At 37.1% G+C, this 12,124-nt stretch overlaps 1 long non-coding RNA gene across 1 annotated transcript; it reads left to right on the top strand.

The window, feature by feature from the left end:
* The first annotated feature begins 8,947 nt into the window (after nucleotides 1-8,947).
* LOC109221024 lies at nucleotides 8,948-11,693 on the top strand. Its single transcript, XR_002067188.1, has 2 exons — nucleotides 8,948-9,103; nucleotides 11,512-11,693. It is a non-coding gene; the product is annotated as an uncharacterized LOC109221024 (long non-coding RNA).
* The last annotated feature ends 431 nt before the right edge of the window (nucleotides 11,694-12,124 follow it).

Consider the following 12,124-nt stretch of genomic DNA (forward strand, 5'->3'; position numbering starts at 1 on the left):
AAGAAAGGAAAGTAAAAGGTAAGCCACAGACCGCCACCATTTTTTGCTAAGTTCTCACGATCTCTATCTTTGTTATATTTGTGTAAAATATGACCGGAAGCAGGGTCAAGTTGTTGTTGAATTTGGTTAGAACCAGATCCACTAGGAGTGCCAGTACTGATGGTAGGATCTATAATTTTTCCGGCTTCTATGTTAGTTTTTATCCATAAATCTTTGTGAGCACTTCTCAAGTGTCTAGTTAACCCCCCCGTCCCACCACTTAATGAGTGTGCAAATTGTTGCTTATATTTTTCACAGATAGCACGATGATTGACTTTATCATGTTTAAAAAATTCCATACAAGTGATGTTTTGGGACGTTCAACCTTAGGCTTACCCCTTACAGGGGGTACAGGGGGTAAAGCTCCAGACTGAGATTGACTCTGAGTTGGAGCTTGTGTTGCGGGACTAGTGGGTGTTTCGTCTAATTCTTCTTCCTCATTTTCTTCATCCTCAAAAAAAATATCGTTGCCAAATTGTCTTTGTAAAGTTTCATGATCTAATTGTTCTCCGACATGAACATCATAAAATGTGGGGGGTTGAGAAAATGAAGTTTCATCAACATGAGTCATTTCATCAATATTCGTTCGAACTCTAGGGGGGTATAGGAGAAGGGTTAGGATTAGGATTACTACTACTTTCACCTTTACTACTTTTTTTACTACTTTTTTTAAACATACCAAATACATTTTTAGGTGCCATGATTTAAATACGAAACTAAATTAAAAAAGCTAATACAAATATTACACACACAAATGAAATACGAAAATATAACACGTAAAGTAAACACAAAAATTAAGCACTAAAATGATACGCAAAAATTATATATTAAAATTAGGAGATGGAACGAGTGCACCGTGATTAAATATTGAAACTTGAAGAAATTGCCCGAAATATTGCTCCAAATACTTGACGAACTAATTTGAAGCTTGAAAGCTCCAAAAAATTTGCCCAAATACTTGAAAGTTGAAAGATATCACTTGATAGTAACAATATTGAGAGAATAATATAGAATATTAGAATGTAAGAGATTTGAGAGAGAAGATTGATTTTTTGTGGGAAAAAATGAAGAAGAATGGGGGGGTATTTATAGTAGAAAATAGGGCCAAAGTGTCAAATATTAAACTTAGGGGTTATATTAAAAGTTTGGGGGGGAGAGGGGGGGTTGGGGGTGTTTTGGGGGGTGTGGGGGCTTTTTGGACCGTTGGCAACGGCTATTTTTGCAATTTAAGCCGTTGCCCAACAGCTAGTTTTTAAATTAAAAAAAAACAGGCGGGACGGGACGGGACACGGGACGGGACGGGACGCGGGACGGGACGGGACGGGACGCGGTACGGGACGGGACGCGGGACGGGACGGGACGAAGCTGGACGAAACGGGACGGGACAAACGGGACGAAACGGGCGTCCCGTCCCGTCCCGTGTCCCGCGTAACATTGCCCCATCCCGTTTAATTTTTAGCGGGACGGGACGGGATCGGGACGGGTCGCGGGACGGGACGGGCCGGCCCGTCCCGGTGGACAGCCATATTCTAGGCTCCAAAGAGTCAAACAGTAGTCATTCTCACTGCTGGATTATTCATTGTCAATTTGATTACAAGTGTCATTATTTTCTTGGAATTGTGTTGATATATTTTACTTGATTGTATTTAGAGTATCCGGAGCACATGAAAAAGCAGCATCAGACTGGAAATAGAGTAAGCCTTTTCAGAACTAATAATTACCCGAACTTTCTATGGTATAGTGCTTTACAATTTTTTAATCTGTACAATATAATAGCACTTCATTAATAACATTCCTTAAGAAGAATGTTGTACTATTTTGGCAAAATGCCTTAGTACCCCCTAAACATGTCGAGAATTATTAGTTTCCTCCCCAAATTATCTCTGGTTCGAATTACCCCTACACTAGGATAAGTGAATTTAAAAACCCCCGAGTCTCCTACACCTAGTTAAGTGCATACACGCGCGGTACATGTGGACAATTTGTACTCCACGCAGGCAAATAAAATGAGTATTAAAATTATAATATTAATAACTAAAGAAAAAAAAGGGGAAAAAATAAAGAAAAGGTAAAAGGCAGCAACGTTAGAAGTAAAACATTTCCCCTTTCATTTTTATAAACACCCTTCTCTCTCTATTAAAAAATTTCTCAAATGCCTCTTCCAATGCCTCTTCAATAGAGTAGAATAAGACTTCAATTGTGGTGTATTTCTGATCATTTGTGGTTTCTTCTCCGGTCATCAAGCTTTTTCAATGGTCTTCTCCAACTATTTCAAACAGACAAAACCAAAAGTTAAAAGTTACAACATTGTACTATTAATTTTGAAAGTTAAATATTGATGAATTATGTATATGGTTGTAGGTTGTCCCATGGCTTCTAAGTACTTTAATTTTAGATGGAAAATTGGTGTAATGTTGGTAAGTGAAGTAGGGCCTGTTTTTGTTGGAGGTAGGATGAGTATTCCTTCAATATTGATTTGATCACTTATCTATCCCTGAATTAGTAGATATTGCAAAGGATTTTGGGGTTACTAAATTGGGACCCACTTATATTGCACCTTCTAAGGGTGGCAAATTGGTAAAACTAGAGAAAGACAAGAATTTGTTAGACCTTGGAGTATTGTTGAATGATGGGGACACAATAGATATATTTATCTACAATGACTCTAATTTTGAGGATGTGGGGCATGTTGGCCAACATGTTGTCACGACCCGGATTTTTCTCACCATCGGGCGTCGTGATGGCGCCTACTAACGGAGCTAGGCCAACCATACGTTAAACATTCACTATCCAACCTCAACAATATAATATACTAACAACAGTTAAAGAAATGCGGAAGACTTTAAGTTTAACAAAAGATATAAAAATGCGGAAATTTGAAACACATCCCTACCCAAAATCTGGTGTCACTAGCTCACGGACTACTATAGAATACTACAACAAGTCGGAATGAAAGAAATGCACATGTCTGTTTCGATACAATGAAAACAAACTGAAATAAGGAAAGGGACTTCGGCCTGCGAACGCAAACTAGGCTACCTCGAGAGTCCCTGGACTGAAGATAGCTCCCGGATAAGAATCCTACTGCTGCTGTCCAAAAGCTGCTCCTGGATCTGTGCACAAAGAAATGCACAGAGTGTAGCATCAGCACAACCGACCCCATGTGCTGGTAAGTGCCTGCCCTAACCCCAGCGAAGTAGTGACGAGGCTAGACAGGACTACCAAACCAACATGTACAATTTTTATATACAAATATGCAACAAAAGGAAAGAAAATACCGGAACTAAACAGTTAAAAGGGGGGGGACATGCTGTGGGAGAGTACAATTTGGATATAAAGTTCAACAGCGTAATTAAGAAACATGGCACAACAATAATTATCAAAGAATAAGAAATTCAATAGTTGCACGGCATCACCCTTCGTGCTTTTACTCTCAATCTCACCCAAAGCAATCAAATAAAATGCACGGCATCACCCTTCGTGCTTTCCCTCACATAGCTCTCATCTCACGGCACGGAATGACCCTTCGTGCAAATATAATCAAATCAGAGCACGGAATGTACCTTCGTGCATAAATAGTCAAAACATAGCACGGCATGACCCTTCGTGCAAATATAATCAAGAATAGCACGGAATGACCCTTCGTGCAAATATAATCAAGAATAGCACGGAATGACCCTTCGTGCAATTTCACTCTTCCTCACCCAAATAAAAGTCACAACCAAACGGGCAAGGGGAATAAACAAGTAATATGAACTGTCCCGGCAAGGGAATAACACAAATAACAACCAAGTCCCGGCAAGGAAACAATAACAATATCTTTCACAACCCGGCAAGGGCAATACTCACTGTAATCAAACCATCCTGGCAAGGGATTAATCACAACTCTTTTCAATACGTTCATCTCTTACTCAATGGTATTTAACACTCGAGCCAATGCTCAAAACTGTTAATATTTCACAACTTATCCTCCGACTCTTCACATTTGCAGAAAAACATTTTTGTAGCTTAGAAGAGTTCCAAATTATCTCATAAACAAGTACAAACAAAGACCCACGGTCATGCTAGACTCCGGTGTATAGACACTCGTCACCACGCCTATACACCGTACTCGATCAATTAGCAAATAGCATTTATGATACTCTAATCCTATTCCCTCAAGCCAAAGTTAGATCAAACACTTACCACGGTCCGAAAATAGCAATCAAGCCTCTAACACCGCCTTTCCTCTAGAATTCGACTCCGAAACAATGATATCTAATCATAATTAATTCAATAATATCAAATGAGGCTCAACAACATAATCCCATAGCCTAGAAATGAATTTCCTACCATTCTTCCAAAAATAGCAAAATCCGACACCGGGCCCACATGGTCCAAACTCGAGGCTCGGACCAAATTCCAATCACCCATAACCCCACGAGTTCAAATATATAATTTGTTTCAAGATCCGACCCCAAATTGAGGTTGAATCGCCCAAAATTTTCAAAAACCTAACTCTACCCATTTCCCCCAATTTCTACCCTAAATTATATGTTTTAGGCTTAGGAATTCAACAAATATTGATGGAAAATGAAGAAAACGAGTTAAGATTTACTAACCCAAGAAGTTTTGGTGAAAGGGAGCTTCAATGGACGCCTAAAGACCTTGGAGAAGAAGGAGCTCGTGTGTTTTCATGAAATTCCCGTAACTACACTGTTCTGGAAATTAAAAATATAACTGGGCAAAATTGCCCTTCGCGTTCGCGGGAAGAGGGCCGCGTTCGCGAAGGGTAACTGGGCAGGTCAACGCGTTCGCGATTGGGAGGATGCGAACGCGAAGGAGAAACACTGGGGGGTCCAGGATTTGTTCTACGCGAACGCGTGAAAGCCCACGCGAACGCGCTGAAGAAAGCTGCAAGGCTACGCATTCGCGAACAGTTGAATGCGAACGCGAAGAGGAAAATACTGGGGTCCCAAATTTGGCTTACGCGAACGCATGATGTTGTACGCGAACGCGATGAAGGAAATTCTGATGCTTCGCGAACGCGGGAGAGAGAGTGCGATCGCGAAGAAGGAAATGACTGGGCACCTGTTGCAGACTTTTCTGCAACTTTTCTAAGTTTTAAAACCTCTCGGAACACCTCCGAAACACTCTCGAGCCCTCGGGGCTCCCAACCAACCACACACACTAACTCGATATCATCCTACGAACTTGCTCGAGCGATCAAATCGCTAAAATAACATCAAAATCAAAGAATCAACCCCCAAAACTCATAATTTTTATTTCAAAGTTCATAAACTTCTAACTTTAGCTATTTAGGTCCGAAACACGTCAAACGACGTCCGATTTCGACCAAATTTCACAGGAAGCGCTTAACGCATATTTAAGACCTGTACCGAGCGTCGGAACCAAAATACGATCCCGATACCTATATTTTCTAACTCATTTTCATTTCCATTTTTCCTTATCAATTTCAGAAAACAATTTATCAGAAAAATTCTTTTACCGAGGTTCTGGACCCCGGATTTCGACTCCGGGCACATGCGCGAGTCCCATATTTTCCTACGGACCTCCCGGGACCGTTACATCACGGGTCCGGGTCCGTTTACCCATAATTTTGACCAAAGTCAACTATATCAATATTAATATCATAATTCACCAAATTTTTCACAGAATTCATATATTTTAACATAAAAAATTTTCGACTTCGCGCCCGGAGTGCGCACGCAAATCGAGGCAACCAAAAGTGAGGTTTCCAAGGCCTCGGAAGCGCGGAAAAATGGAGAACCACGGTGATGACCCTTATGGTCGTCACACATGTGAATGTTGAAAAGGGAGGTGGTAGTCAATTAACTAATATAAATGGGGGCAGCAGGGAATCTGAGCCTTTATTTATTCCACACCCACCAATAATTGCACCAGCTCCAACTATAGATCTAGATCTAGAGTTTCCTTCTTCTCTAAATACTTCTGAAAGGGCTGAAAAAAATATAAGAGAAGAAGTAGATGCTGCCAGTGGTGATTTCCAGAAAGAAGGTTCTGCTAGTGGAGATCTAAATAATTCCAGTACTTCCTCTGAAGAAGATGCAGGCACTGAAGAAGAATTTGAACTTTCTGATGATTATGGAAGTGATGTCCATGAAGAACTTAGGGTTGTGAAACAAGATTTAAAGGCTTTCAAAGTAAAAAAAGCGAAAAAAAGTAGGAAAGAAAGACCTGATGGGTTTCTAGGTGAGGCTGGACTAGATGAAGGTTATGATGATATTGATAAAGAAAGAAAAAATCTGAAGGATAAATTGGGAGGTGATGATGATGAGCCATATTACGACTCATCAGAGGCTGACAGCTTTGCTAGTGAATCTGAAGGTGAAGCTGTCAGTGATGATGAAGTAGTAGAAGAAAACTTGAGGGTAAGGATAAAGAGTAACGGGGTAGTATATGATCCTTCTTGTGAGAAAGTTATTTGGGAGATTGGTCAAGTATTTGAAAATGTGAAAGAGTTCAGAGAGGCTTTGACCAAGTATGTTGTAAAGAAAGGGGTTCAACTAGACAAATATAAGAATGAGCCAAGTAGAGTTAGGGTGAAGTGCAAAGATGGTTGTCCTTGGATGATATATGCTAGCAAGGAAGGTAGGAGTTCAAATTTCACAGTTAAGACATATAATCCTAGACATAAATGCCATAAGACCAACATCAACTTTCTTTGCAATTCAAAATATCTAGCTAATCATTATAAAGAGAGGATTATTTCACAACCTACCATTAAAGGGTGGAAAATACAAGATCTTGTTAGGGAGGACTTTGGTGTGTATGTGGGTAAGGCTATTTGTTTAAAGACAAGAAAAATTATTTTGAAAGAAGTCATGGGAGATCATATTGCTAAGTTTGGTAGACTTTTTGAAAGAAAAATTGCTCATTCTAACTAAACTGGACCAGCGTGACGGTCTGGGTCGTATAACACACTTGGGGTGTGTTTGGTATGTAGGAAAACATTTTCTGGAAAATATTTTTTAATTTTCCCATGTTTGGTTGGCTTAAATATTTTGGAAAATATTTTCCTTATGAACTCATTTTTTTCCTTATTAAGAGAATGGAAAATATTTTTCAAAACTCCTTCTCAACCTTCCCTATCCTCACCAACCCACCCCATCCGTTCTCTCCAAAAACGGTTTTTTTTTTAAATTTTAGTTTTTCCGTTACCACCCACCCTATTACCCCTCCACCCCACCCCCACCCCCACCCTCTCCCGCAAAAAAACATTATTTTTTTCACCTTATTTCTTTTATTGCAATTTTAAATTTTTGTTTTTTCGTTTTTCTGCACCACCCATCCCCCAACTGCATTACCCCCCCCCCCCCATAAATAGTTTTTTTTAAAATATATTTTTCAGTTTTAGTTTTTTTATTTATCGGTTTAAAGGTTTAAAATTTTACAAGTTACAAAGTTATGAGTTTGGAGGTTTATGTGTTTGGAAGTTTACGGGTTAGAAATTTTGCGGTTTCGAAAGTTTAGCGGTTTGAAAGTTTATGAAAAATGTGAGTTTAGAAGGTTGTTGGTTTGAAAGTTTATGGCTTCATGTTTACTATCTCTAAATTATTTATGAATATTCTTGAGAAGTCATTTTCCTTAGTTTGCGTACCAAACACCGGAAAATAGATAAGATTACTACTTATTCTCCGGGAAAACATTTTTTTAACCAAACACACCCTTGAACAGATATTGAATTCAAATGAAAACCGGAGCTGGTTACTTTGTGCAGCTTTTGACTTAACACTGATTTTACCTTTTTAAATTTTCTGAAAAGTACTTATTGTGCAGTAATTTATTGTACAGTACGTTACGCTTCTCTACTTGCAGTAGTTATTTTTTAATGATCAAACCCTTGGCTACATTATGTAATTGACAGGTTCTAATATATTCGTCAAAGAGTTAAAAAGGAAAAGAAGCTCATATGAGAAAACTTAATTGTTGGGCCCGTGCTTTAGCACGGTCTGACTACATCTAGTACGTAGTTAAGTGCAAAGAAGAATAAAATTAGGCTTAAAGTCACTCTGCGTTGTACTTGGGTGAAAAAAAAAAAAAAGAAGTGTCACTTGCAGACTATGGCCCCTTTTAATTGGATTAGAGAACTCTTTGGAAAAGCTTTCCCAAAACTAAAAAGATATGTGTGTGATTTGGCTCGTTTCATGCAACTTTAAAAATAGCAAGTTGGTGTATACCAAACTCAGAATAGTACTAATACAATAATTAGTGCACTCTCCTTACTAATTTGTTTTTTCCTCTTCAAACATCAAAAGATAATGTCAATAAACGTAACCATGTTAAGGGTTAATTATTTTCATTTATTTTAATCGGCCATGAAAAATAAACTCAGAGTTACTCAAAGATTTTATCCTTTGCGTACTTGACCATGAGAAAACAACAACAATCAGTTCGTGTGTTCTTTTTTTCGTCCTACTTTTTCTATATGGCTTTTGTAACCACCTTTGACGAACACAATTTTTTTCTTTCTCCTTAATTTGTAAGCACGAGGGTAATATCTGTAGATTAAAATTAGGGCAAGTTGCATACATTTGATTAGTCGGTCAAAAATAATTACATTCATTAGCCAACAACAATATACACTGATTAGTATTTATGTATATTTTTTCTATATAAATATTCACCAACATATAATATATGGATATATATATATATATATATATATATATATATATATATATACACAGAAGGTAATAAGGATTGTACTGTAAATGGGTCTGACTTGAATTTATTTGCCCTTTCTGTATTGCATTTCTCTTTTAACAAATCATGTGTGCACACGTGTGATTGAAGCTATACGTGCCTTCTTAAAGCTGCACACGTGTGATTGAAGCTATAAGTGTCTTTTTATGCTTTTATGCAACTGCTCATCTTGTGACTTACGTGTCATTACACGATGCAACTGAATGATCGCCTCTTTTTATGGGAGGGAGACACTGAACGACTTGCCACTGCATTCTTTCTGTTCTGTAAAGACTTCGTTCGAACTATGAAATTCAGCAGAAAATATTACTTCTGCAAAATATTTAGTCCATTAATTGTAAGTTCGTCTTCCTTTATTGTTTTACAATTAAAAAGCCATTATTTTCTTCTCTTCTTTTGCTTTTTCAAATTTTAATCTATCTTTTCTCTGGTATTCAACTTTGTTCGTCTGTGTTGTTTAATTGTTCCTCCAGATTTTAATAATTTTTTTTCTTTGTATTTGCTTGTTCTGTGTATCCCGTATTTTTTGTGTACATACAGAACATCTATGAATACACCCTCCAAAATACACATGCATGTATCCACGGGATAATATCATAGAGCCTAAAAGTGAAGGAAGAGATTATTTCCAAGTCTGTTTAGTTTAGCTTTATTCTTTCGTGGTGATTGTGAATATTTGATTTTATTTTTTCGATAGACTGAATCTTCATTTGTCGTCTGTCCATGAATTTTTTTCCCCAGTTGTGCTTTACTTTTCTTTTTAATTCACTATGTAAGATTCTGGATATTTGATTTATATGTTTTCGCTCCCCTTTGCCTTTTCAATTTTTTATTTGTGGGGGATTCTGTATACTATGTGGTTATTTGTTCAAACGCTTGCATGAAAATTTTGTGATTAACGGGACTGAGCACACTGAGTTGCCATCTTGGGAAAAAGGAAGTGTAATGAAGGAAAATAATTTAGTTGCAGCCAAGGTGTTTGACGATATGCCTAAAATAAGGTGAATTTTCATTCCAAATCTTCTTCCAGTATTATAACATAAGCATCGATAATTTAGCTCTCTCAAAGGTACAGTGTTTAGATTCACTAGACAGAACTATCGAGCAAGATATCATGCATTGTACATCATTTTATTTAAAAAATACTTTTGTGAAATGTGTTCATTTTACTTCCACCGATATGTGTCTATTGCAGCATGGCTACTGTTTATCTAACTTTGTCGTAATAATGAAAACTAGATGCAACTCATAATTGATATTATAGAAAATTACAATCCGACAAAATTATAACTATTTGGAAAAGAAATATCGCAAATCGAGATACTACAGATTTAGAACATCAACAGATTAAGGAACAACAATTCTCAAAATATAAGGAGCGTCAATGTGCCTTTTTAAAAAAAAATTATCTCATGAAATTTATGGTAATCTCAAAAAATTATGAGAATAATACTGTTGCAGAGTTACTACACTAGATGATATGTGTTTTCCTAGATTTTTGAATAAGCTTCATAGGGATTGAAACTATGGGATTGCAGATTTTCTAAAAGACAAAGGATGTTACTACACTAAAAATTCTAGCAGGAGACTTCCCCCAAAAGGATGTTCACGCAACGGGTTGATGGAAGAAATGTGAAAATACTTAGGATTTGCTATCTGTGTGGTTAAAGGTTGGTATATATATGGTTTATTTGTTGAGACGGGAAGATCTTAGTATACTGATTCGTTGATCTGTTACATACGAGGTCTTTAGTCATGGATAATGCCTTATGAATTAATTGGAGAAAAAATAGATGCAACTTCTAAATGTTGTATCTCAACTATGTGAGCTCGCAAAGTCACTAATTTGTTGACATTATCTTTCTGGCGAAAACTTTATCTTTAAGTAGCCTAGATAAAGTAGCCTAGATGTCCAGTAGAACTTGGCTCTTAAGTACTTGTCTCTTAACAATTTCTTGAAAAGACACATGGCATAAGTACCTTCTGGATACTAGTTCTGCGATGATTTTTTAAAATCAGTAGAATCGGTTTATGCGACTTGTTTTTTTAAAGATTGATCGGCATAACAAACTTGTGTTGAGCTTAAGGAGCACATTAACCTAATTACTACTATAAGATAGGTGAATTTTATTTCATCCTAATTTGGTTTAACTCATGTCATTAGAAGCAAAGGCTCATACGTCCTAAGTCTAAACTAGCCTTAAAAGGTTAACATAGGGCCAAAACAAAGCGAGGAGTGCTTTGAATGAGTAATGTGATAATTTTCATTTTGTTTTAACTCTTTATCTTTTCCACAATATTATTTGACTTGTGTACTAGGTTGTCTACCATATCGATATGATTCAAATAAGTTTATCGCTTACAAATATTTGTTCAGATAGCCACAGCCCACAAGGTTTATCTACATAGATGCTCAGAACCTTGCACTGAATGCGACCCTAAGTTGTCTTTTCCAAAAAGTCGTGCTTAAAAGCTCTGTTTTGCTTTTCGGGAGCGTACTTGCCTTTGATTAATTGTAATTGACTTTTGTTCAAGGCCGTCAAGTGGCATTTTGGATTTTCGAGATGCAAACTGGAAGTGACATCATATTTAACTGCTATATATGTTTTTCAGTCTAAGCTATGTTACACATTGGGAATTTTTTATGCTCTATTTTTACCTTCCATAATTTTCGAAACAAGGAAATACTATAACTTTTAGGCTTTAACGTTTGAAATTGCCCTATCTTGCTATATGTATTTGCAGGTTACTCTCTTTCAGGAGAAAAGAGTTCAAGCCCTGTGACGCTAACGGACTTTAGATGGATGAAAATGAACTTTGCATTAACGTGCAAAGATGTTAGTCTCTGAACTCCCATGTTTGTGTAATCATAACCAAAGTGATAGTATGTAAATACTTTTTGTATATGTTACTATAGGTTAATGGTATTCATACCCTTCATTAAAGGACTACGGCTAACCTACTTATCAACCCTGGGAAAAAAAGGATTGTTTTGCTTACCTAAAATACCAAGTCAAGCAAGTATTGGCCCGGGCGTTGCACGGGCTTGCCTNGCTTGCCTTGCTAATATATATATATATATATATATATATATATATATATATATATATATATATATATATATATATATATATATATATATTGTCGGCTATTATTTTTTAGAAAGATTACATCAATTTAGGTCTACAGGAGAAAAGTGGAAAAGCCGGGCCCGCGCGGCTCGGCCGAGTGTAAGTATTTAGTCTTAACCAAAAGTAGAAACATACGAATTACGATCAGATTATTATAGAATTAATCGGTACTGAGAAACTTGACTGTTCTCTGATAGCTTGCTTTCCTTCTCCTCTTACTGGGACGT

The sequence above is a fragment of the Nicotiana attenuata genome, unplaced genomic scaffold, assembly GCF_001879085.1.
Source record: "Nicotiana attenuata strain UT unplaced genomic scaffold, NIATTr2, whole genome shotgun sequence".
Lineage (NCBI taxonomy): Eukaryota > Viridiplantae > Streptophyta > Magnoliopsida > Solanales > Solanaceae > Nicotiana > Nicotiana attenuata.